Source organism: Stenella coeruleoalba (assembly GCF_951394435.1).
Source record: "Stenella coeruleoalba genome assembly, chromosome: X".
NCBI lineage: Eukaryota > Metazoa > Chordata > Mammalia > Artiodactyla > Delphinidae > Stenella > Stenella coeruleoalba.
In genome coordinates this window covers 977,399-1,004,530 of record NC_137152.1, presented here as the reverse complement: position 1 = coordinate 1,004,530, position 27,132 = coordinate 977,399, and the positions used below count along the sequence as shown (strand labels likewise).

Sequence of the window (27,132 nt, the reverse complement as noted above, 5' to 3'; positions counted from 1 at the left end):
TGTGGGGGACAGGGACGCACCTGGATGTTCTACCTGCGCCCAGCCTGATTCAAGGCGTCCACTCGTGGACGGTTCCGAAAGTAATATTGGGTGATCATGCTATCCAGTCAGGTGAGCGGCACCCAACACCATGAAAAGGACCTGAAATTAGTACACTAGCTCATGGCTGTTCCCACTCACGGGATGTCAGCCCACATCCTCACTTTCAGACATTTAGAACATAAAGTGGTTCAGTAATGCACCCTGTAATCACCCTATGTCTTAACCATTCTCGGTCTCAAATGTCTACTCAGGAAGCCTCACCTGAACCACCATCCTCTTCCTTCAACTTCTCTTTACAAACCTGGGAAAGCTAAGTACCTGAAGTTCTCGAACAAAGCAACCTAAGTGTCCATCAACAGATGAATGGATAAAGAGGATGTGGTACATGTATACAATGGAATATTACTCAACCATAAAAAAGAACGAAATTATGCCATCTGCAGCAACATGGATGGACCTAGAGATTATCATACTAATTGAAGTCAGAGAAAGACAAATATCATATATCACTTATGTGCAGAATCTGAAGAAAATGATACAAATGAACTTATTTACAAAACAGACTCACAGACACAGAAAACTTATGGTTACCAAAGGGGAAAGGTCTATGGGGAGGGATGAATTGGGAGTTTCGGATTGACACATACACACTATGACATTTAAAATAAACAACAAGGACATACTGTATAGCACAGAGAACTCTGCTAAATGTTCTGTAATAACCTAAATGGGAAAAGAATTTGAAAAATAGATACATGTATATGTATAACTGAATCACTTTGCTGTACACCTGAAACTAACATTGTCAACCAAGTCTACTCCAATATAAAATTTTTAAAAACATGTTACAATAAAAAATATGCAGAATAATCTCTTTGTCTCCATATCTGTATCTATAAATAGATATCTACTTATACTATGTGTAGGTATATTTTATATACTTCTTTATCTTTAATAGATACCTATTTTTAATAGATATCTATTATCTATAAACAGATAAAAGTAAAAGGATAAATACACAGATACATACACACAGAGACTCACACACACACACTTTTATTAAAGTGAACTTCCAGGGACTTCCCTGGTGGTCCAATGGTTAAGACTTCGCCTTCCAATGCAGGGAGTGTGGGTCCAATCCCTGGTCAGGGAACTAAGATTCCACACGCCTCATGGCCAAAAAACCAAAAACCATAAAACAGAAGCAATTTTTTTTTTTTTTCCCCGGTACGCAGGCCTCTCACTGCTGTGGCCTCTCCCATTGCAGAGCACAGGCTCCGGACACGCAGGCTCAGCGGCCATGGCTCACGGGCCCAGCCACTCCGTGGCATGTGGGATCTTCCCGGACCGGGGCACGAACGCGTGTCCCCTGCATCGGCAGGCGGACTCTCAACCACTGCGCCACCAGGGAAGCCCCAGAAGCAATACTGTAACAAATTCAATAAAGACTTAAAAAAAAAATGGTCCACATCAAAAAAATCTTAATAAAGTGAATTTCCAAATTTATCCTTTAGAACATCTAAAAGGAAAATGAATTCACCAGTAATTCAAATTAAGTGTATAATTTAAAAATATATACCATCTGAATGATCTGAATATCTCTGATCACTGGCTGAGGTAGGGGGAGGGAAGTGAGGGAGTTTATTATTTGCCTCTTCCTCTTATAAGTGCACTAATGCCATCATGGGGGCCCCACCTCCTGGACCTCTTACGCTTCTTCGGACAAGCTAAAAAAATGGTTTTCCTGGGCTTCCCTGGTCTACAAGTCAATTGTTTCAGCCTCTGGAAACTCATACACCCTGTAAGGAATGAAGTATGACCACATCAGGCATTCCTCCCTATGTTTCTAAGAACATCTGATTTCCACAAAATGGGAATAAACACACTACCAGAAACACATGCATCTGGCTTTTACATGTATTGTTTGTTTCAGCTCCCCCCAAACTGAGGTGTTATGCACAAGGAGGATTAAACTAGAGTCAAGGGAAGCGTGATTAGGGCTTGGGATGCCAGCCACGAGATGCTACGGCCAGCTCGGGCATGAATTCTCGTAATCGTGAGACCATGATGGGCACTAGTCGTCAACTAGGTCAGAGCGAGCATTCGAGAGACAATCTGATGTATGTGTCTGCTTCAGCGCCTTCGGTTCTGTATCCTCCCACGGCCCGAAATCAGCACCGACCCCGGACGGAAGTGACCATGACGGAGAGAACAGTAAATAAAGCCCCCAGCCCGGGATGAAGCCAGAGGGAGGGGAAGCAGGTACTGGTGGCTACTTCCATCCAGCGGGAGGGCGGTCAGCCACGAAGCCACGGCACAAACACCCAAGCCGGGGAAAGGGGGCGGGGGGGGGGGTCTCGCCAAAGGATGAGGAGTGACCCCAGGAGGCAGCCTGCTCCGGCTTCCTGTCACTTCTGGGCCGGCTTAACGGCCCTGCCAACTCAGGGTGTAACCGAGCAGGACCCCATGGGGCCTCACGGGGTAGACACGCCCCCGCCGCATGTTCTCCACCTGGCTCTTATTGGTAGAAAACCTGTAGCCTCACCGGACTTCCCCGAGCTCCGAAACACAAATTTAATCAGAGAAGTGAGAAAATGCAGAGACAAACGAAAACAGTCACGCAAGTTTAGCCATTAAACAGCGTCAAGGGCTTTCAGTTCCTCCCTAAAGGCTACAGATCATATTCTGAGCCCCGTCCTTTGCGTTGCTTTGCAGAGACTGAAAGCCCCGCCAGTTGGGAGAAGCTACCTGCACGCCGCCCACCAACACGGAGACCCCAGGTGGCTGCAATCAGAAGGTTGACGACGCCGACGCCTGGCCCCCCACCAACCAAGCCGAAGAAGGTCCACGAGCTGACCTCGCACCCGAAACCCTCTCCCTCGCCCTGGTTTAAAAGCCTTTCCCTGAAGGCCCTCGGGGAGTTCGCGTCTTCAGCGCGAGCCGCCCTTCTCTCGACTTGGCCGCACGCGGGGCGTCTTGCAGATCAACGCTGCTCTTCCCTTCACCACAACCCGGGGTTAGGAGCTGGGCTTTGCTGAGCACGGGACTCGGGTTCGCTTTGGTAACAATTATCTGCAAGCGCCGCCCTCGACGCGGCTAGCAAACAGGCTTGGGTAGCTGGGCATCCTCTGAATTTCCCCGTGTACCCCAGGGGGCGCAGACCCTGCCCTCAGGGGACTTACACGGGAGAAGCACGTGGACATAAAACATGAAACGCGGTAGAGTCTTCTCCGGTTAAATGCATCTGCAGAGAAGGTCTGGGGTGACCAGATTTGGACTCGGAGAAACTGAGTCATGGAGAATCGTCTATTAGTTACTTGCTGGGGAACACAGCCGGTGGGCTGAGGGTCTGATGGGGAATTTGAAGCATGGAAGACAAGCGCAGTGCCTTGCTTCAAAGCCAGATTTTCACCAGATACTCAACCAGAATGGCTTTCGGCGGGGGGAGGGTCAGGAAGGGCAGATGGGGCCCATCGTTTGGGAAATGTTAACACACGCAGCCAAAGGCCCCACATAAGATTATGACACAGGCACCAGGGAAGTGTTAAGTCCAGCTACTCTGCTGGGATTATACACTCACCATCTTGGGAAAGGTTCAGGTCTTCATCAGTTACCTTTAGGTTTTAAAAGCTACAGGGTTTTCTAATTGAACTATAGTTGCTGTATAGTCTATTAGCTTCAGGTGAACTTGATTCAGTATTTTTATAGATTTCCAAAAACAGCACAAATGGCAAAGTGAGCTAAAAACATCACAATTTCCCCTCAAACTGATACATCGAAAGACATAGATTCCAGTAATTAGAAAACTGCATCTTCATTTCCCGATAGTATTTAGCCTAGATTCCCCACCTTGCTTTGACAATGGTCCAACTCATTAAGAATTCAGCCCATTTCTCTCCCACGGCTGTCTGACCAAGTCCATGGGTGAACACAGCCGGGGCTGCATGGAAAAGATGGGGCACAAAACAAAGATGGGCAGGTGGGTGCAGGAGGCTTTGGGGTGTCATATTCCATCCAGCTCCGCCATATGCAAGTTTGGCAACAATTCGTGGAGACTGCTCTTGGAGTCTTAATTGTTCTTGCTTTTCCCCCGAGTGGCCCTATTTAAGCTAGGGAGAGTGTACGCCCCCCTTCCCTCCGTGAGGCTGAACGGGATTGAACATGCCTCTGTAGAAAGCACGTGGAAATCCAGCCCAGGCTGCACACCGAAAGGCACCCGCACTCTTACCTTTGCATCCCACTGACGGTACAGGATCCTACTCAACAGCGTCATGAAAAACGGCACCAGCGCCTTGTCATCCCTCCTGCACACACGTCTCAGACCTCTCACCCGGCCGGCGGGGCTGGTGGTGGCCACACTGACCGAGATGCAGTATCTTTAGGTGACTCAGCATGTGATGAGCGCCCCAAGACTTGTCACCGAGCAAAGGCTCACCGCCCTACGCGCATAGAAGCCAATGCAATGGCACAAGCTTTCCCAGAAGATGAAGAGATTCACCGTCAGCTCAACCAGCAGCAGCCCGGGCTCGCAAATGTATCTCCAGGATTCGGCGTCCGGAGTGAACTTTAAGGGGTCAGGGAGTTTCAAGCTTGGAAGCTGATTGGCTAGTCTCCAATCAGGCCATATGAGCTACTCCTGCAGCTGGAAGCCAGATTTTCCTTATTGAAGGAGTTCTCGCTTCGTAAAGGGCTCCAGTGGTAACATTTCTAGTCCTTAAGTTTTGGGGACTGAAGATTCTTGGTTCCGAGGTCACCCTAGAAACATGGGTTCCCGTCTTGAGTATGTGCAGTGCTGTCTCTGTAAAATAACTCGGGTATTGATGAATCAATGACCTATTAAATGAGGCGAAACCAGGTGAAGCTGGTGCTGTTTCAGTTTGATTAATCAACAACCTATTTAAGGAGGCAAAACCAGTTTAAGCTGGTCCATGAGTTCCATGCTGTTGCAAACTGATTCCTGAAACCATGTCTGATGTGTCACGGGACACGCAAATAAACACTCATCTTACTTTTGTAACACTGTGCTTGAATATCGGGCATAGTGCACGTGCAAAGAAAACGGTCTTTTAATTCTTTCCTTCTTCCAGAAATGAGACCCAGGCTCTCGTTAACCCAGAGAGGTGATGACGAAATTGCAAACAATCTCAGTGTTTTCCCTGAGCGCCCCTCGGTAGGGCCAGCGATAGAATCATTGGAGGAACTTCTTAAAAATACTGTCGACCTGATATCTACCCAGGTCACTCTCAGAGGACGGGGCCCAGGAATGTGTGTTTTTATGGGCTGTCTGGACTGAACTGGATGCACAGCCAGGTTGAGGAAGCACCTGTTGATTAGGGAGGGCAGAAGATCTGGGTATAAAAGCCCACTCGCTTATTCATCATCACAGGAGCCCCAGAGTTCCCACGGTTCATAAACTGGGATATTAACAGGGCCTTTCTCTCAACATCTGCAGAGAATTGAGTGAGAAGACAGACCTGAAAGCCCCTGATACGCTGCATCCCGCTAACCAACCAGAGCCTGCTCTGTAGATGGAAGGTCGTCGGAGGATGATGGAGGGTAAGCATTTCAGCCCAGTGAGTCTAACAGCCAACATCAAATACCATACACGGTGTGTCTGGGAGAGCAACGCAGTGGATCCCCCCGAGAACACAGAGAAATGGCGAGCACTCACTGGATGTCCTTCACGTAACATTACTGCCCTGAACACGGACGCGGCCAAGCCATGCAGTTTGATGAGCCACTGAGTACGTACACCTGTATTAGTCTCCCCGGGGTCGCCATCACACATGACCACACACCAGATGGCTGAAACCAACAGAAAAGTACCTTCTCTCAGTTCTGGAGACTAGACGTCTCAGATCAAGGTGTGGGCAGGGCTGGTTCCTTCCGGAGGCTCCAGGGGAGAATCTGTTGTAGGTTTCTCTCCAGAATCCGGGGGCTGCTGGCCATCCTTGCTGGTCCTTGACTTGTAGACACATCTCTCCAACCTCTGCTCCATCGTCACATGGTTTCTCCTCTCAGTGTCTCTGTCTTCTCTTATAATGACACCAGTTATACTGGATTAAAGACCCACCCTCAGAAGCAACCTAAATGTCCATCAACAGAGGAATGGATGAAGAAGATGTGGTGCATTTATACAATGGAATACTACTCAGCCCTTAAAAAGAATGAAATAATGCCATCTGCAGCCACATGGATGGACCTTGAGGGTGTTATGCTAAGTGAAATAAGTCAGAGAGAAAGACAAATGCTGTATGATCTCACTTATATGTGGAATCTAAAAAATACAACCAAGTAGTGAATACTGTATAACAAAACAGAAGCAGGCTCACAGATACAGAGAACAAACGAGTGGTTTCCAGTGGGGGGGGGGGGGCAAGATAGGGGTAGGTGAGTAAGAGGTCCAGACTGCTATGTATAAATAAGCTACAGGAACATATTGCCCCAAATGGCACTATTTCATTCTTTTTCATGGCTGAGCCGTATTCCATTGTATATATGAACCACTTCTTGTTTATCCATTCCTCTGTTGATGGACATTTAGGTGGCTACCATGTCTTGGCTATTGTAAATAGTGCTGCTATGAACTTTGGGGTGCATGAATCTTTTCGAATTAATTTTGTCTGGATATATGCCCAGGAGTGGGATTGCTGGACCATATGGTAGCTCTATTTTTAGTTTAAGGAACCTCCATAGTGTTGTTCTCCATAGGGGCTGCACCAGCTTACATTCCCACCGACAGTGCAGGAGGGTTCCCGTTTCTCCACACCCTCCCCAACATCTGTTATTTGTGTTCTTTTTAATGATGGCCTTCTGACCGCTGTGAGGTGATGTCTCACTGTGGTTTTGATCTGCATTTCCCTGATGATTAGCAACGTTGAACACCTTTTCGTGTACCTGTTAGCTGGCTTGGAGAACCAATTCTAAAGCTTTTTCCTACGGCCGGTTTAGCAATAAGCCAGGATACTCTGCTCCACGTGGCATCTTCTAACCAAGAAGCCAAAAATGGTGTTCCGCGAAAAGAGCAGCTGGTTCAGCTCACAACTCAGTATCTGCACAAGCACTCTGCTTCACAGTAACTATCATATTTTGTTAATATAGCAGAAGTGCTTTATTTAAAAAAATTATTTAATTCTATAGCTTTTAAAATATTATTTAATCCATTAGCTTTAAAAAATTGTTTTCATTTATAAATTTAGCTTATTTTTTGCTATCCTTTCTGGTTTTCTTTATTGAGATATAATTCACATATGGTAAATTCACCCTTCTAAGCATGCAATTCAGTAGTTTTGGGTGTATTTATGAGTAGCCCCCGCTCGCTGCAACTAGAGAAAGCCCACACGTAGCAACGAAGACCCAATGCACCTAAACATAATTTATAAAAAAATAAAACTGGATGGAAACAGGGAAATGGAGCTTTAACATATATGACATTTTTGCAAGGAGAATATATTCAGAAATGACTGCCATACATAAAAGAATACTAAGGAGGATAAAAACCATGAACAATCCACCGACGATTAGTTTTGAATCATGAGATGTAGGCATCTCACAAGAAAGGATGACCCTAATAAAGGATGTAATGAGGTGAGTTTGGCTTTGCCTGTCCGGGAGCACGGACTAATCTGATTCTCCTCTGTGATGTTCCTCTTTCCCCATCATCTATGCATAACCCATGAATGATCAAATCAGGGGAAGACAGAAGCACAGACCCATGAAAAGCAAACCAAGTCAGATGAACAGAATGGCCTGTAATAGAAACGCCCCATTTGTAGGAAAAACTAAGGTTTCAGGAGTCATTTCATTGGGATTCTGGTAACGCCTTTGATGCCGGCTATAAAATTGAGGTGCGTGATAAATTCAGGTTCACTGGGGAAAGCACATGAGGACCAGTGCACCCCCAATGGAGAAGGGGACATAGTCACAGTGAAAAGACGGGTCTACGTACATACGCAGGGGTGTGGTTGTATCTGGTTGTGTTAAATTGTCCCTTTATGTGCTATAGGCTGAACTGTCCCCTCCAAATTCACGTGTTGAAGTCCTAGCCCCCAGGACCTCAGAATGTGACACTATTTGGAGATAAGGTCTTCAAAGAGAGGATGATGGTAAACTGAGGTCACTAGGGTGGGTCCTGATCCCAAAGGACAGGTTTCCTTATAAGAAGAGATCAGGACACAGACGCGCAGAGAGGGACGACCCTGTGAGGACACAGGGAGGAGAGGCCGGCTACAAACCCAAGAGAGAGACCTCGGGAGGGACCAGCCCTGCTGACCCTTGGATCTCAGATTCCAGCCTCCAAGACTGGGAGAGAGACACATGCCTGATGTTTAAAAGCGCCCCCAGTCTGGGGCATTTTATGGCAGCCAGAGCAAACAGATACATCACGATTTTACAAACGCTTTTAAAAATTATAGCAATCAGCACACCTGCAGGTCCCATACAGCAATTTGTGGAATACACCAGCAAACTTCATTTTAGGGTCAATAAAAAACAAAGTGCGATTTAAGTGTGAAAAATTGAGTTATGGGATAAAGTTTTAAAGCCCCGTGAAGACATGATAGAATACATTTGCACAGGTACATGCCCTGCAAGCAATCCCATGCTAAGGTCACATTTTTGTGATTTGTATTCGAATCAAAAACATTCGTATCTTTTGGCCCCAAAATGTCAATACGAATAGTCACAGCTTGCAACATCACTAACCGAACACCACATGGCAAACTCAGTGGGAAAGGACGACGCAAAACCAGCCGTGACCTATAACCAGGAGGTGAGAATAAGCACGGTGGCATCCACAAGCGGCTGTATACAGTCACCGCACTGACATCCAGAACCGACTGTATACAGTATCCATGACGCCCCTTCCTGAAATTGGGGGAACTGCAGTTGAGATGGGCTGGGAGCTGGGACCCTTTGCTGCAGGGCTTGCACCTGGACACACCTCTCCTCCAGCAGCAAAATACAAAGAAACTAGAAGGGACTAAAAATAACCGCACACAGCTGTGGGAAATTACAAACAATAAGATACCAAAAGACCAAACCCCAACTGCCATTTCTGAGGTGTTGGAGCAAAAGCAGGTCCTGCGCGTGATTCCTGCGCACTGCACCACCGAGGGGTGGGCAGACCCCCTAAGCCATCCCTCCATCCCAACCCACCCAACTACTCCCACCCTCAGCCCATTAGGAACCAGCTCAGGGAATGAGCAAAGCACCTGTTACTTGTTTTCACTCCCTCCCACTGCAGGACAAGTCCCAAGACAGCCTCGCCTGAATTCCTCATCTGCCTTCTAATCAATTTCTATTGATTAGAGAGACCAAGGACCCAGGCAGGGAACACAGTGACCTGCTTGCCTGAGGGCACAGCTGAAGGTCAGGACCGTGGCCAGCTACCTCTGCAGCCGAGTTCTCATAAAGAATCAACATCTTTCCTGAAGACTCTCGGAAGATGCTCATTTGGCTTGTGTACTGTATGTTACTAACACGTGATGCGTAAACAACCGTTTACTCCTAAGCGGAAGCCACCCATGCCTTGACAGTTGGCATTATATTTACTTGCAAGAAACAAACTTATGCACATGATTTCAGATGACTCATGAGATTTCGGAGTCCCTGTCATGAGCCCATGACGGCAGAATGAAATCACCTTCTTTTAAACCTATTTCTTTTCTCTTTTTCTTTTTCTTGGCCGTGGCTTGCAGGATCTTAGCTCCCCGACCAGGGATCAAACCCCTGCCCCCTGCAGTGGAACCGTGGAGTCCTAACCACTGGACCCCCGGGGAAGTCCCGCCTTAAACCTATTTCTTGAACAAGGCGCTCTCCATGTGGAGAGCAGAGAACTGACCTTTGGCCAAGAGAAACCCACAACCCTTTTATACCCAGGGAAGAATAAAGAGTATCCTCATTGTGGACACGAAGAACTCTGCAGAATGTTTCCTATCGACCTCAGCCAGCATCCTTGCTAACTCTGATGAACGCTGCAGGCCCAGAAACGGAGTGGCCTGGTGTCTGCAGAGGGAGCCCAACCCTGAAGAACGGCTTGTTACGTGGGGTCTACAAGCCCCGCCTGGTGGTTTTAGATGATGTTTTTCCTTCCTAGTTCCTTCTGATCAGTTATCTCTCTTATAAAACAAAACATAAGTGTGTTCCACTGTAACAAACCCTTCTGTGTCATATTTTAGCTCCCTCAGCCTATGTCACATTAACTGTGTAACTTATTCCCGTCTTGATTTTAAAATCTCGCTAAATAAAGCTATCGCTTTTGTTGTCGTGCCAGGCTAAAAAGGAGTGATGTTTTGGTTAATAATTGGGCAAACAGGGGGAGGATTCTGCTGGCCACTCTGGGGAACACTGTAATGGTGATTAACGCTTCTTCTGTAGCAGGGAAATGTTGAACTCATGAGGCGTTTTTAAGCCAAATGCCATCTCGTCTCTGCTGACAAAGCGAACTGGACACAGGAGTGGCACTTACCTGAACGGAAATGAGGGGCAGCTAATCCACCCCTCCATGTTTCCACCCATGAAACACAAGAACAGAAGTCAGGGAAATCGAAGACGCAGCCATGGAAGGAGAAAGACCCTGATGTGAGGCAGGGGATACAACTGCAAGAGGAAACAAATCAAGGATGAAACGGACAGACCCCAGGGGACAGATTAAAAAAAATAAAAGATGGGAGATGGTGGGAGCTGACAAAAAGGAACAGACCAGTCTCTACGAACAAGAGACGGGAAAAAAATTAAACTCTACTGGAAAAAAAAGTCCCCTTTTTCTTCATGGGATAAAAGATACCTTCTCTCTGGGAGCATTGGCTGGGGAAGCAGCTAATGTTGCCTGAGTATGAGAACATGAATATACAACTTATGGACGTTGTGACAGACCGGGGAATGGACCCCTCCCCCCATGGCCCCTGCTTCTTGTTTCTAAGAAAAGCTTTACCCTCCTAGGCCTTCCGGGATCTCCAGAGAGAAAATTTCATCAGAGAAGTGAGAAAATATACAAACAAAGGAACACCGTCAGCAAGACAGTAATAGTTTAGCCATTAAACAGAGTCAAGGGCTTTCAGTTCCTCCCTAAGGGCTACAGATCAGATTCTGAGCCACGTCCTTTGCGTTGCTTTGCAGAGACTGAAAACCCCACCAGGTGGGAGAAGTTACCTGCGTGCCGCCCACCAGCACGGAGACCCCAGGTGGCTGCAATCAGAAGGTTGACGACGCGGACGCCTGGTCCCCCACCAACCAAGCCGAAGAAGGTCCACGAGCTGACCTCGCACCAGAAACCCTCTCCCTCGACCCTGGTTTAAAGCCTTTCCCTGAAGGCCCTCGGGGAGTTCGCGTCTTCAGCGCGAGCCGCCCTTCTCTAGACTTGGCCGCACGTGGGGCGTCTTGCAGATCAACGCTGCTCTTCCCTTCATCACAACCCGGGGTCAGGAGCTGGGCTTCGCTGAGCACGGGACTCGGGTTTGCTTTGGTAACAATTATCTGCAAGCGCCGCCCTCGACGCGGCTAGCGAACAGGCTTGGGTAGCTGGGCATCCTCTGAATTTCCCCGTGTACCCCAGGGGGGCACAGACCCTGCCCTCAGGGGACTTACACAGGAGAAGCACGTGGACATAAAACATGAAACGCGGTAGAGTCTTCTCCGGGTTAAATGCATCTGCAGAGAAGGTCTAGGGTGACCAGATTTGGACTCGGAGAAACTGAGTCATGGAGAATCGTCTATTAGTTACTTGCTGGGGAACACAGCCGGTGGGCTGAGGGTCTGATGGGGAATGGGAAGCATGGAAGAGAAGGGCAGTGCCTTGCTTCAAAGCCAGATTTTCACCAGATACTCAACCAGAATGGCTTTCGGCGGGGGGAGGGGCAGGAAGGGCAGATGGGACCCATCGTTTGGGAAATGTTAACACACGCAGCCAAAGGCCCCATACAAGATTATGACACAGGCACCAGGGAAGTGTTAAGTCCAGCTACTCTGCTGGGAATATACACCCACTGTCTTGGGAAAAGTTCAGGTCTTCATCAGTTACCTTTAGGTTTTAAAAGCTACAGGGTTTTCTAATTGAACTATAGTTGCTGTATAGTCTATTAGCTTCAGGTGAACTTGATTCAGTATTTTTATAGATTTCCAAAAATAGCACAAATGGCAAAGTCAGCTAAAAACATCACCATTTCCCCTCAAACTGATACATCGAAAGGCATACAATTCCAGTAATTAGAAAAATGCATCTTCATTTCCAGATAGTATTTAGCCTGGATTCCCCACCTTGCTCTGACAATGGTCCAACTCATTAAGAATTCAGCCCATTTCTCTCCCAGGCTGTCTGACCAAGTCCATGGGTGACCACAGCCTGGGCTGGATGGCAAAGATGGGGCACAAAACAAAGATGGGCAGGTGGGTGCAGGAGGCTTTGGGGTGTCATATTCCATCCAGCTCCACCAGATTCAAGTTTGGCAACAATTCGTGGAGACTGCTGTTGGAGTCTTAATTGTTCTTGCTTTTCCCCCGGGGGTGACCCTATTTGAACTAGGGAGAGTGTAAGCCTCCCTTCCCTCCGTGAGGCTGAACGGGATTGAACGTGCCTCTGTAGAAAGCACGTGGAAATCCAGCCCAGGCTGCACACCGAAAGGCACCCGCGCTCTTACCTTTGCATCCCAGTGACGGTACAGGATCCGACTCAACAGCGTCATGAAAAACGGCACCAGCGCCTTGTCATCCCTCCTGCACACACGTCTCAGACCTCTCACCCGGCCGGCGGGGCTGGTGGTGGCCACACTGACCGAGATGCAGTATCTTTAGGTGACTCAGCATGTGATGAGCGCCCCAAGACTTGTCACCGAGCAAAGGCTCACCGCCCTACGCGCATAGAAGCCAATGCAATGGCACAAGCTTTCCCAGAAGACGAAGAGATTCACCGTCAGCTCAACCAGCAGCAGCCCGGGCTCGCAAATGTGTCTCCAGGATTGGGCGTCCGGAGTGAACTTTAAGGGGTCAGGGAGTTTCAAGCTTGGAAGCTGATTGGCTAGTCTCCAATCAGGCCATATGAGCTACTCCTGCAGATGGAAGCCAGATTTTCCTTATTGAAGGAGTTCTCGCTTCGTAAAGGGCTCCAGTGGTAACATTTCTAGTCCTTAAGTTTTGGGGACTGAAGATTCTTGGCTCCGAGATCACCCTAGAAACATGGGTTCCCGTCCTGAGCATGTGCAGTGCTGTCTCTGTAAAATAACTCGGGGATTGATGAATCAACGACCTATTAAATGAGGCGAAACCAGATGAAGCTGGTGCTGTTTCAGTTTGATTAATCAACAACCTATATAACGAGGCAAAGCCAGTTTAAGCTGGTCCATGATTTCCGTGCTGTTGCAAACTGACTCCTGAAACCACGTCTGATGTGTCACGGGACATGCAAATAAACACTCATCTTACTTTTGTAACACTGTGCTTGAATATCCGGCATAGTGCACGTGCAAAGAAAACGGTTCTTGAATTCTTTCCTTCTTCCAGAAATGAGACCAAGGCTCTTGTTAACCCAGAGAGGTGATGACGAAATTGCAAACAATCTCAGTGTTTTCCCTGAGCGCCTCTGTGGGGCCAGCGATAGAATCATTGGAGGAACTTCTTAAAAATACTGTCGACCTGATACCTACCCAGGTCACTCTCAGAGGACGGGGCCCAGGAATGTGTGTTTTTATGGGCTGTCTTAACTGGATGCACAGCCAGGTTGAGGAAGCACCTGTTGATTAGGGAGGGCAGAAGATCTGGGTATAAAAGCCCACTCGCTTATTCATCATCACAGGAGCCCCAGAGTTCCCACGGTGGATAAAGTGGGATATTAACAGGGCCTTTCTCTCAACATCTGCAGAGAATTGAGTGAGAAGACAGACCTGAAAGCCCCGGATACGCTGCATCCCGCTAACCAACCAGAGCCTGCTCTGTAGATGGAAGGTCGTCGGAGGATGATGGAGGGTAAGCATTTCAGCCCAGTGAGTCTAACAGCCAACATCAAATACCATACACGGTGTGTCTGGGACAGCAACGCAGTGGATTCCCCCCGAGAACACAGAGAAATGGCGAGCACTCACTGGATGTCCTTCACGTAACATTACTGCCCTGAACACGGACGCGGCCAAGCCATGCAGTTTGATGAGCCACTGAGTACGTACACCTGTATTAGTCTCCCGGGGGTCGCCATCACACGTGACCACACACCAGATGGCTGAAACCAACAGAAAAGTACCTTCTCTCAGTTCTGGAGACCAGACGTCTCAGATCAAGGTGTGGGCAGGGCTGGTTCCTTCCAGAGGCTCCAGGGGAGAATCTGTTGTAGGTTTCTCTCCAGAATCTGGGGGCTGCTGGCCATCTTTGTTGGTCCTTGGCTTGTAGACACATCTCTCCAATCTCTGCTCCATCGTCACATGGCTTCTCCTCTCAGCATCTCTCTCTCTGTGTCTCCTCTTCTTATAATGACACCAGTTATACTGGATTAAAGACCCACCCCCAGAACCTAAATGTCCATCGACAGAGGAATGGATAAAGAAGAGATGGGGTGTGTGTGTGTGTGTGTGTGTGTGTGTGTGTGTGTGTATAAAAAGTTTATTAATTGCGTTCCTTGCAATAAATAAAATAACGGGAAGATTCCTGCCCTGGATCCCTATTTTGCAGTCACAACGTATGAAAACACTCGGTCTGTGACAAGGACCGCAGCATCCTGTACTTGGCAGAAAAGAGTCTGAGCAAACTGAACCCAGAGCCCACAGAGTCAAGAGCCGTCGCCTTCGGATTATTTGCTTGGGGCAAAGACTGTGCCTAACACGCCGACTCCGGCATTACCAATCGAGGGGCAGTCGTCTTCCTGTTGCATTTTGCATCTGACCTTTCCCGTCTCATTGTTATGTGTTCAGATGATGGGATGGATTTTCAGATATCCTTGGGTCATCACCTTTCGTTCAACAGAAGTTTCCTGTGCCCTCATGCACTAAGACGTTTCTAAAGAACATGCAACGTGCCTTCCTCATTGGAAAATCCATCAAGCAGCCTGGCAGAAACTGATTAGGATAAACAGGGATGAGTGATTAACATGCTGGTAACAGGCGTGAGCTTCTAGACAATGGATTATATCAAGGACTTTTTTTTTTTCCTGCTGCGTTGGGTCTTCGTTGCTGTGCACGGGCTTTCTCTAGTTGCAGCAAGCAGGGCTACTCTTTGTTGCGGTGCGCGGGCTTCTCGTGGTGGCTTCTCTTCTTGCAGAACACGGGCTCTAGACACACGGGCTTCAGTAGTTGTGGCACACAGGCTCAGTAGTTGTGCACACGGGCTTAGTTGCTCCGCGGCATGTGGGATCTTCCCGGACCAGGGATTGAACCCATGTCCCCTGCATTGGCAGGAGGGTTCTTGACCACTGCACCACCAGGGAAGTCCAAGTACATCAAGAACGTTTGCGAAGAGCTGCCTGTTCTTCTCCTTGTTTGGGGCCTGCAGTAAGTGCTGCACTTTCCTTCACCACAACACCGTGTCAGGAGATTGGCTTTATGGCCCACGGGCGAGTGGACCAAAGTTTGGTTCAGTAACAGGAGAATCAGGGGGTGCCCAATTCAGAGCATCTAAAAGCCACAAGAGTAGCAGACAAAGAATGGGTGTGAATGACGGAGGGGCGCAACGGGTGAAAGCAAGATCGCCATCAGTGTCTTTCCCCCATGACACCATATGTTTCCCCCATGACACCATATGTTTCCCCCATGACACCATATGTTTCCCCCATGACACCATATGTGCCTTAGAAGTAGAGGGCTGAGCCATGAAACATCTCTGTTATGCCCAGGTCAAGCCCCAGCTTTGCAGCTGCCCACAGCTGCAAAGGGAAGCAACCAAGATGCCAAGCATGATGGGACTTCTGGAAAGTTCCAACCCGACGGGTGCACGATTAGGTTAAGAGCCTGGTTGTGCAAATTTGGAGGGGTGACAGGTGGCTGACACCTGCCCAGCTCCATGGGCAAGTCAGCCTGATGGAGAAGTGTCACCATGCTTCTGGGATGGCCAACAGCATCGCCTTTGAGGGCAGAACGTGGACCAGGGGATGCACGAAGAGGTCCTGTGGGCCCTCCCAGACTCAACGGGCTTAATTAAAATATTCAGAAACACAACCCCTGCTCCCTAGAGAAGTGTTCTTTGGGTTCCATCAACCACAGTCTCTGTTTGGCTGAGCAAGGAAGCTGAATGCAGGCAGGACCCGAGAGTCTGCAGGCGTGAGGGCTGCCATCAGCTGGGGAAGGCGGGTGGGGAGCAATACGTCGGATGTGGCCGGCTTCCCTAGGCTCCCGGGAGGAGCTGGCAGCAGGAGAAGAGACTCAGACGAAGGGGCCGCACAATAGTCTGTGGACCATTGAGTAGAGCAAGGATGTTTCCACGAAGAGTGGACCTCATGAATTATCCCGAGAATGTGTCCGTCATTACCTTTGCATGGTATCACGGCAGTCACATCCCGAATTAAAGCATCAGTGAGGAGATGCGTGCACTAGAAATGTGGCTAACAGATGTGGGCAAAGTTTCTTTCCCTGTCAAACACTTTCCATGAGGGGCGGGAAGGGAGGTCTGACAGGAGGTATTTGCTTATCAGAATTCACGTAATTCAGATTTGGACAAAACAGGACTCAGAAAAAACAAAAGACAAGAGCAACCATCCCCACCCACCCCGAATCCCTCTGCAACCTTCAGATTGTTCTTTTCCGAACAGAATAAGGAGAAAATTGATTTTCTCTGACTTACATTTCCTGGGCGGAAGTGTCCTGTCTCAGTGCCCATGTACCCAGTGCAAAAGTTATCTGGGATGCAATTGATTTCATTGAGAAAGGGCTTTCAAAGTAAGTATTTTATGTCATGAAAATCCCAGCCGTAGGAAGAATGGAGAGGTAAGGTTACAACTGCGGTTCTAATATAAGAAAATTAAGAAGTAGTGGGGGAGTTTCTTTTTTTATGTTGTCCTGAAAGATGTATTTTAATCAACGCAAAGCATAGCCAGCTACCATGGTGACCAGGAATATGCCTGATAAATGCTCTATGCAAAAGCAAGGCTGAAAAGTGACAAAAGCGATATGAGATAAAATTTCTTACCAGCAACGTCCTTATCGAGGGACAAAGGTATCGATGAAATGAAGACGTACATGAATTAATTCATTTCTGGGGATATCAGAGGAAAAGACTGTTCTCTCAGTTGAGCAAAAGCTGCAACATTTCAGCTCAGGAGAGAAGAGGCAAAAATTGAGGAAATACCATGTCGTAGGTCAAAGAGACAGCTCAAATGAGCTTCTCCTGACATCCCTTCTGACAATTAAATTAAATACGATACCATCACAGGACACGGTGAAGCCACAGAATTAATGAGTCTCTCCTGTAACACAGCGGAAAAAGCATATCGTAGAGGAGAGACACAAGTGAGATAGTTCCAGCAGCTAGCTGGTCATCCCCAGGACGCCCATTAGTGCCTCTGGGCATCCCCTCCAAAATTCTGTGACTTCCTATGCGAGTAACTACAGTGGACAAGAGAGCCGTAATCACCACCATCACCATCACCATCACCATGATCACCGTCATCATCAACAGCATCATTCTATTATCACCACCATCACCACCATCATCACCATCACCATCATCACCATCATCAACATCATCATTCTATTATCACCACCATCACCACCATCATCATCAACATCATCATTCTATTATGACCACCATCACCACCATCATCACCATCACCATCAACATCATCATTCTATTATCACCACCATCATCATCAACATCATCATTCTATTATCACCACCATCACCACCATCATCACCATCACCACGATCGTTATCAACGCTCATCACCACCATCACTGTCACCATCATTGTCATGACATCTGCCATTCACTGAGATCCCACAAAGTACAAGACGTTCTCCACCCTGCATTCTCCTGGCCAGCACATTTTTTGTGTGTCCACGATGCGCCAGGGACCATGCAGAGGACTAGGAAATTGGTGACACAGTTACACAAACCACAGTACAATGTGTGAGGTGGGCGAGATGGAAGAGGGTCAGGGAGGAAGGAGTGGAGGCACCTGGGTTTAGGACACCTCCTTCAGGGTCTGCTGTGGAGGCTGAGAAGTGTAGGGTGACTAGGTCAACAGCAGGAGGAGAGAGCTCATGTTCAAGTCTAGAGCTGGTGGGAGGAACCATGGAGGGGCTCCACCCGTAGGGGTTTAATCAGGTAAGGCAACTGCTTGGGCAGCCCAGAAATGGGAGGCCAGCCAGGAGGATGGGTTATGGACCAGGTAGCGAACAGGTGGAGTAGTGACAGGAGCACAGAAAAAGAAATGAATGCTTTGGAGAGATGTTTAGGAGGAAGACACAGTGCTCAGCTACTGGCTGCAGAAAGAGGACTGATGAGGAGCAAAAGCCACCAGGGAAAGCCCGGCGTCTAGCCTCCAGCTGGGAGGTGGCGGCACCACTGACCAAATCAGGGACAAGGAAGACGTCGCGTCCAGCCCTGAATGTGCTGCGTGGGCACAGAGGTCTAGCTGGCAGGAGTTTCCGAGAAAACTGCATCAGGGAGAATCAGCACCATGGGTGTGCATGCAATGCCCGGGAGAGGGGTGCTGTGTGAGATGCTAGGGTGACACACAAAGGGGTCCGGCATGAAAGGGGCAGTAAAGAAAGAGGAAACTGCACAGGAGGGTGGGAAAGCAGACAGAGCATCGTGCGAGGGGACGAAAGCGGATCTTTTAACGTAGCTGCTTTAAGGACGGTGCTTACAGCATTTATCACAATTTTGCTAACTCAGACAAGTGCACTGTTACTCGATTAACCTTCCTCTCCAGCTATAATATAAACTCCATGCAAGCAAGAACCAAACTTACCTGATTATCTTCGAAAATAATTCAGTTGTCAAGTGCCCGCTCAGCGCCAGCAGCGGCTAAGGCTTGGGAACGTCCCCCAAGAACCAGCCAAACGGCTCTGGTGCTGGCTGGTGGCTGCTTCCAGTGCTTTCAGAGATTTACGGTTCATTGTGGTTATGAGACAATTATGAGGTCATAACTGTCTCATACCAATTATGAGGTGGAGGGAGGGATAAATTAGAAATTTGGGAGTAACATATACTATACATATAATAGATAAACAGCAAGGACCTACTGTAGAGCACAGGGAACTATACTCAGTATCTCATAGTAACCCATAATGGAAAAGAATCTGAAAAAGAACATATATATGTGTGTATAGAGAGAGGGAAAACGGAACCACTTTGCTGTACCCCTGAAACTAACACAACATTGTAAATCAACGATACTTCAATTTAAAAAAGTAACTAATAAATGTATAAGAGAAGAAGAAAAAAGACTGTAGCATATGGGCCACAGTCCTTTCCCCATGACCACAGCAGACATCACCAATCAATCGCAGTCTCCCTTGCTGAAGCATCGTTCTCATCTCACAGTATCAGGCAGCCAGAACCAATCAACCAGCCTCAGGCCTGGAAACTCACTTGTTATCCATTCAATTCATGCTTCAGGTGTAGACAGACCACCTGCCACCCTTCCAGCTGCTGCTACAAAATTAATTTCTTCAGAAGTTTAGTAATGAATGGATAGTAAATGATCCTGAATGCTTTACTGTTATCTTCTGAGAGAAATATGATTTCTTCTGTAAGGAAGTGAACATGTAATCATGTCAGAGGGTATTTTTTAACCTGGGAGTCTATTCAATAGCTAGAGTTAAGCTAAACATTCTGTATCTAGGTTAGTAAGCAAGTTGAGCTATAACTTTGCTTTGGAAATTGCACAGTTAGGAAGAAAAGTATATGTAACACATAAAGTAAGCTTGGTGGCCATGACCCCTTTGAACGCTACAGATCAAGAGCTGGGAAACATTTTGCACAAAGGGCCGAGGAGTAAATACTTTTGGCTTTGTGGGCCATACAGTCTCTTCTCTGAGTCTTCACTCTGAGAACAGAGTAACTCAGACTCTTCAACAGAGTCTTCACTCTGTTGACCTCGGGCAAACACAGCTACAGACAGTAAGTAAATGAACGGGTGTGGCTGTTTCAATAAAACTTTATTTGCCAAAAAAAGGCAGAGGGCCAGATTTAGCTCAGGGTCTGAAGCTTGCAGATCCTTGATCTCCATCATCCTTGGAGGTTTGGAAAGAGTACTTAGGAACTTTACTACAGGCAGCAGCCTTTTGGGGGAGAGTTGTGACTTCTGGTCTTTCAACGTGTCGCTGATCTGTGTGTGATCTCCAATGCTATTTGCATCAATCTGGGAAAATCCCGTTTTGAGGAGTGAGACATCCTTTTGCAACAGATAATCAAAGAGTACTGCCCAGAGTCAAGAATAAATTCCCTTTTGTCCAAACGTAAACCCTATTTTTATTGGGTTTCCCAATATTTTATTGGGTTTCCCAATATTTTCCCTTTCTCATTCCAAGGCCACACTAATTTGCTCCTGCATCTTGTGCGATGAAAGATGAACAACTGTTTGCTGGGTGATTATCCATTCATTAGTTTTTGAAGGAAACTATTACTGACTTGGTTTGTGGCTTCTCTGCTCTTCCCACTTGGGGCTTTATTTCTGCGCACTATGAGTACGTTCATATTCGTGCTTCCTAATTTTTACTTCACGCCCTGGGTGCCCAGCCATAATTTTGTTTTTTCATTTCATACGAGTACGAGAGCCTAGAGCAACATAAATTCTCTTCGCATTTTGGCTGTATCCCAGAGATGGTGACGCCCTGCATTTCCATTTCAAATATAAAATATTTTGTTACTGGCTATGAATCCCCTGTCGACATGCTTTACAAGGGGAGCTTTCGAAAATTAATGTGAGTTTGGGCCTTTGGAAATTCCACTTTGAATCAGAAGCATTAAAGGTTAAAAGGGGGCTCCTGCCACCTGTCCGCTGAGGCACCAAGGTTACAGACAAACGGATGGGAAATGGGCAGCACCCCAAGTGTAGAAGCTCGCAGAGGAAATGCTGGGGGGTGAGAGGACGGGGCGCCCAACTCTGGGACCTCAGCCAGACCCAGGACGTGCAAAGGGGCCGGCCTAGGGGTTGGGGTGAGTCACGGAGGAAACCTGTGTGGAGAAACCTGAATCTGAAACCTGAATCTTGTTACCTGCAGGGGCAGCCACAGAGCAGGTGCTGGCTCCCTCCCAAAGAAGTCCGTGGCCACGACCACAGGACAGGGGTGTCTCCACGGGGACTGGTCGTCCTCCCAGGGCTGCTAGGGGTGACACGTCTTGTGGAGAACACCGGAGTTCGAGTCCTAGGGGGTCATTCTCGGTTCTACTCAAAGAGGTCCCCAGGATGAGCCCAGGGACCCCAGAGGCAAGAGGCTGGTGGTTACAACAACACATCCAGGTGCAGAAACTTTCCATCATCCCCAACCGAGACTCTGTCCCCATTCAAAACTCACTCCCCGTCTCCTGCCCACACCCCCAGCCCCGGACACCCACCGTCCTACTTTCTGTCTGTATGAATCTCACTCCTCTAGGGACCTCACAGAAGTGGCACCTTCGGAATTTGTCCTTTGCGTCTGCCTTATTTCACCAAGCATCACAAGCTCAAGATTCACCCACGTGGTAGCAGGTGTCACAGTTCACTTCCTTGGGGCTTCCCTGGTGGCGCAGTGGTTGAGAGTCCGCCTGCCGATGCAGGGGACACGGGTTCGAGCCCCGGTCCGGGAAGATCCCACGTGCCGCGGAGCAACTAAGCCCTCCCTGAGAAACGGATGACGATGCTGCTTCTGCAAATCTCTAGCCGTGGGGAACGCGGTCGCAGGCCTCAGCTTGCCCTGAAAAAGCAGCGGCATCTTCCTGGGACTTTCCCGCCCACCTCCCGGCCAGGTCAGGTGGAAACCCTGTCTCCCCACCCAGCAGACGTGATCCCCGGCTTTGCCCAAAACATAAAAATGGTCAACAGGCTCTCAAGGGCAGCTCCCAGGCCACGTCCCCTCTCTGGAGGCACAAGGGGGGTCCAGAGTGTGAGAAACAGAGCCAACAGATCCCCTCCACCGTGTTTCCGCCGGGCCATCACTGCTGAAGCTACGGACACGTCCAGGGCAGTCGATCCATCACGGAACAGACGCAGGCGTGGGCCGAACACACCTGGCGCTGGACCGTGGCCAGGAGCTGTCGGGACGCATGTTTCTGCCCTGGGCTCGGATGCCCGTGGTGCCTCTGTCTTCGGGGCAGGAGCAGGTCCCCGCGGGACAGGCTTGGCGTGGCCTTTGGGGGCCCCTCACCGGCCGCCCGAACGCGGTTTCACAGACAGAACGTTTCCAGAAAGCAGCCAGGAGGTGGAGCTCTTTTTTTTTTTTTTTGTCTTTGGACCACACTTGTTATCTCTTCTCTCGTTACATAGCCTGCCCGAGGGATGCACGGCTAAAACCACACCATCATCTTCGGGGTAATTAACCTGTACAACAAGCCACGCCCCCGTTACGGGGGCGCGGGGGGAATTGGGAAAGGGTCCCCCAACTGCCACATCCGCAGAGCTGAGGATGTGCTATCAGTCATCCGGCCGCTCCCGGCTGTTCCAAACCCCGGCCCTAGGTGGTCCCGCCGGTCGGCGGGCAGGGGTCGCCTCCGTGAGGCCCCCCGACGGAAGACGAGAGAGAGGAAACAGGCTCAGAGAGCAGAAGACGCCTCCAGGTGGGAACACGGGTGCAGCGGCTGAATACCCGGCGACCTCCAGCCCAGGCGGGGATGTACCAAGTCTTGGCCGTCCAATCGGACCACCGCCAACCTCTTCCCTCTAAGCCTCACCCTCACCCTGACCTTCCTTTGGGGGCAACCTAACAGCTGCCGTTTTCAAACACTGAACACGCGGGGCTTCCCTGGTGGCGCAGTGGTTGAGAGTCCGCCTGCCGATGCAGGGCACACGGGTTCGTGCCCCGGTCCGGGAGGATCCCACATGCCGCGGAGCGGCTGGGCCCGTGAGCCACAATTACTGAGCCTGCGCTCTAGAGCCCACGAGCCACAAGTACTGAGCCCACGCGCCTAAAGCCTGTGCTCCGCAACAAGAGAGGCCGCGATAGTAAGAGGCCCGCGCACCGCGATGAAGAGTGGCCCCCGCTCGCTGCAACTGGAGAAAGCCCTCACGCAGAAACGAAGACCCAACGCAGCCAAAATAAATAAATAAATATAAAAATAAATAAATAACTACTGTTCTCTGTTTAAAAAAAATAAAATAAAATAAAAATAAAAAACTGAAGACGCTGTACCCTGCAACTCCCTCTCCTCTGGGTACACCCACCTACTGCCCAGCGCTGTATGCGGTCGGGCTTGCCCATGAGCATTTAAAATCCTTAGGGGGAATTTTGTCCTTTATAAAAATAGGTATTCGGTGCTAAAAAGAAAGGAGCTCTGAAGCCATGAAAAGACAGGGAGGAACCTTAAATGCATATGACTGAGTAAAAGAAGCCCATCTGAAAGGGCTACAGACTGTGATTCCAACTCTACGACTTTCTGGAAAAGGCACAACTGTGGAGACAGTCAAAGGATCGGTGCTAAAAAAAAAAAACAAATTAAAATACATACAAAAATAAAAGGATCAGTGGTTGCCAGGGGTTGGAGGGATAAACAGGCAGAACATAGAGGGCTTTTAGGGCAGTGAAACTACCGTGTACGCTACTATAATGGTGGATACACGTCATTATACATTGGTCCAGACCCGTAGAACGTATAACAGCAAGCGTGACCCCTAATGTAAACTGCGGACCTTAGTTAGTAATGTGTGCATACTGGTTCATCAGTTGTAACAGATGTGGTGTATTCCTGCAAGATGTTAATAACAGATGAAACTGTGGGGCAGGTATTGGGAATTCCCTGTATTTTGTCCTCAATTTTCTGTAAACTTTAAACTGTACTAAACACTAAACTGTAGCAATTTAAAAAATAACAGTAACGTATAGAGAGACAAAGGGGTTTAGACATACCTGCCAGGTGAGCAGATCCTGCATGGTGACCCCTCAAGCCACCACTGGGTACAGAGAAAGCATGTGCCTTCCAGGAGACCGGGCTTTTTACGACTCGTTTCCCTAAAGGAATCCTAACGTCCTCTCACGTTTAATTTTACAAGCAGGTGATCTGTGGCATTCGCTCCAAATGGGGAGGGTCGTTGTATAGGGCGAGGTTCCCAGTGACAGGTCCACCCCTGGAAAACCTACGCTGGGAAGCCAGCTCTACGGCGGGACATTTCGGAAACGCGTGCCATCACGGCTTGCCCTGTGCTCCCTTCAGCAGGTCTCCGATGTGGATACGTGAAAAGGCGTCATCAATCAGGTACTCGAAACAGGAACACCCTGAGGACAAGTCAGGGCGGGCGTCTGACGGGCGGGCAGAAGCCCACGCCTGGGATGGTGATTACGCAAATGCCAAGGAAGGAGCGTACCAAGGCCTGGAAACTCCCCGAGCTGCACCCTCCCCGTCCACGCCCAGGCTTATCTGCAGGCATGGGGAGGAGGAGTGATGCAAACATGAGGCTGGAAAAAGACAAGGGCTGAATCAACTCCAAAGTGTAACCGGCCAAGTCCTGGAAGGGGAATTCCAGGTAAGGAGGTCAGCTCAGGACACACGGAGCTGGGCGGCCTGATTACCCAGACAGAGAGATGTCTCCACCTGGAGCTCCAAGACCTTGCGATACCTGCATCCCTCGGCACACGGCATCCTTGCCAGTCCCCCGCAGGCCAAACGGCGTCACCCAGTGGCCAAACCATCACCCAGATGAATAGCTCTACATGGAAACACACAGTGGAGGACAAGGGCAAGTGGTCCACTCGTGGTGGCCGTGACCAGTGCCACATTCCTGGAGAGCTGTTCGGCAACCTGCATTCAACGCCTTTGACTCCTCATACGACATATCAGAAGGCATCGGGGGAAGAGTAAGTGTTTAAGATACAAAGACAAGGGCACCGAACACACGGGGTAACGAAACACAAGCCATCGATGAGAAATGAGGCAAACACCCTGGGATATCCTGTCAACAGAAGCGTACGTAGCCATAAAAACAAGGACTTCTCTTTATTACAAAGGAAGACGCCCAACTAGACAGAACCTGGAAGAGTTTCTTCATGGATATGTACCTATAACGGATAGATACACACAACCCGGTGGCAGCTGGGGTTCTGCTTCCTCATGGGCTCATGTTCTGGGTTTGAAGGAGCCGTACCTTCCCATGGGCTGTGGAGGCCCTAGAGCCCTCCCCAGCTCTCGGTACTCTCAGGGGTCTTGGGGCACATGCGGTTCCCTCTGCTGCGTTCTTGTCGCTATGAAAATAACAGGAAGGGTTCTAACCCCACCATGTTTCTCCTGCCTCCACTGTGTCCCACCGACAGAGGCGTGACTACAATGTACAAGCCAGGGTCCCTGCGAGACCCTGGGCCAGCAACACCCACCCAACTCCCATCTGTTGAGCTGCTTGAGCTGCTTTCTGTCTTTCTCCACCCGCCTCTCTCTTTCTGTTTCCCTGCCTTCTCCATCTCTCCCCATCTCCAAGGGTTGCTCTATTTCTGGGTTCCTTCTAGGACTCTGAGTTCAGACTCAAATTGTCCACTTATTAACGGCATGATGTTAAGAGGCTTCCCGAAACTCTTTGTGCCCTGGTTTCCTCACTTGTAAAAAGGGAATAGTGACAATAACTCCTTCCTAGGAGAGGACCACGTGAATCCATACACGTAAAGCATTTAAAACAATACCCACTACAGAGCACGTATCCAACACGATGCGGCTGTGTACGCTAATGATCATCATTTCTAACAAAAGGCGGTTTGGTTATCTGTTTTGCTGAAGCTCGTTATTCTAACTTCAGTAGCTTATTAAAGAGGGGCTACCAAAAAAAAAACAAAAAAGAGGGGCTACACATTCTGGTTTGCCACAGACCATTCTCATTTATCTTTTTTGGGGGGCGGGGGGCGGTACCCTGAGGGTACTTCTCAAATTTCAACATGCAGGGATGCAGACCTCAAAGAGAAAGTGACAACCAGTTGGGCTGAGGAGTCAAAGGTCAGAGTCTGGGGCGCCTAGGGCAGCTGGAATGGAGGCGCAGAATCCTCAATGAAAGGCCACAGGGGCGGGAGCTGAAAATTCCGAGTAGAAAATCCCGTCGCAACCTCAGCAGACTAGTGAACTGCAGAAACACGGCAAGACACCAAGGAGTTCAGGGGCAAACTGCAGCTGGAAGGTTGAAAGATGTGAGCGGAGAAATTTCAGCCACTGCCTGGTGCTGGGGAGACAGGATGACACTTGCATCTTGCCAGGTTGCAGGGGCTCAGTGAACAGCTCAGAGTCTCACCTGAATCCTGAGATGGGCTACGTCTTAGAACAAAGGATCGAGATTGAGAGCTCCCTATCTTAAGATTGAGAGCTCCATCCAAGGCCCAAGGGCAGAACTGAAATAGACTCATCATGACAAGACGTGAAGCCAAGGTAACCCACCAGTGATAGCACTGTCCACTACAAAGCTCAACACTCTTCAGAGGAAGATAACAGAACGCAAAATCTCTACAGTGGATCAATCACAATGTCCAATACACACACAAAAATGACTAGACATGCAGAGAAATGGGAAAATGTCACCTGCTGTCAAGAAGGAGAAAAATCAATAGAAACAGACCCAGAGATGACGTAGCTGGTGGAATGAAGAGACAAGCACTTTCAGGTAACAATTATGAATTAAAGCATTTACAAGAAAAGATGGAGGTCAAGGGTGAAGAAAGGAAGAACGTCAGGAAAGACATGTAAACTAAAAATAACCAAATGGAAGCCCTAAAACTGAAAAATACAGTTAGTTTTGAGGACAACAATAGTCCGAGGATGGGATTACAAGTGGACTGCACACAAATGAAAAACAATTTGGTGAACGTGAGATAGTTCAATAGAAATCATTCAAGCTACAGCACAAAGGAAGAAAAGGAAGTTGCACAAAATGAACGGAGCTCGATGAAAGGTCAGACGTAACCTACCACATGCGTGATTGTGGACTGACAAGAAGGTGGAAAGAACAAAGCAGGAAACGCATGTGAAGAATAGTGGCTAAAAGTTGTTCAAATTTTATCAAAACTTCCTACTCCACG

The 27,132-nt window shown here is 48.7% G+C and overlaps 1 protein-coding gene across 4 annotated transcripts in view; it reads right to left on the bottom strand.

Annotated features, from left to right (window-relative positions):
- DHRSX (dehydrogenase/reductase X-linked) overlaps nucleotides 1-27,132 on the bottom strand; it is a 154,939-nt gene that overhangs the window by 119,208 nt on the left and 8,599 nt on the right. The window contains exon 1 of one of the 4 annotated variants that reach the window (XM_079909797.1): nucleotides 12,678-14,622. The exons of 2 other annotated variants lie outside the window; for them this stretch is intronic. The gene's annotated coding sequence lies outside the window, so the exon portion shown is untranslated. Of the gene's footprint in view, nucleotides 1-4,270; nucleotides 4,684-12,677; nucleotides 14,623-27,132 lie in introns of those variants that run through there. One more of the 4 variants, XM_079909796.1, reaches the window with a different exon arrangement.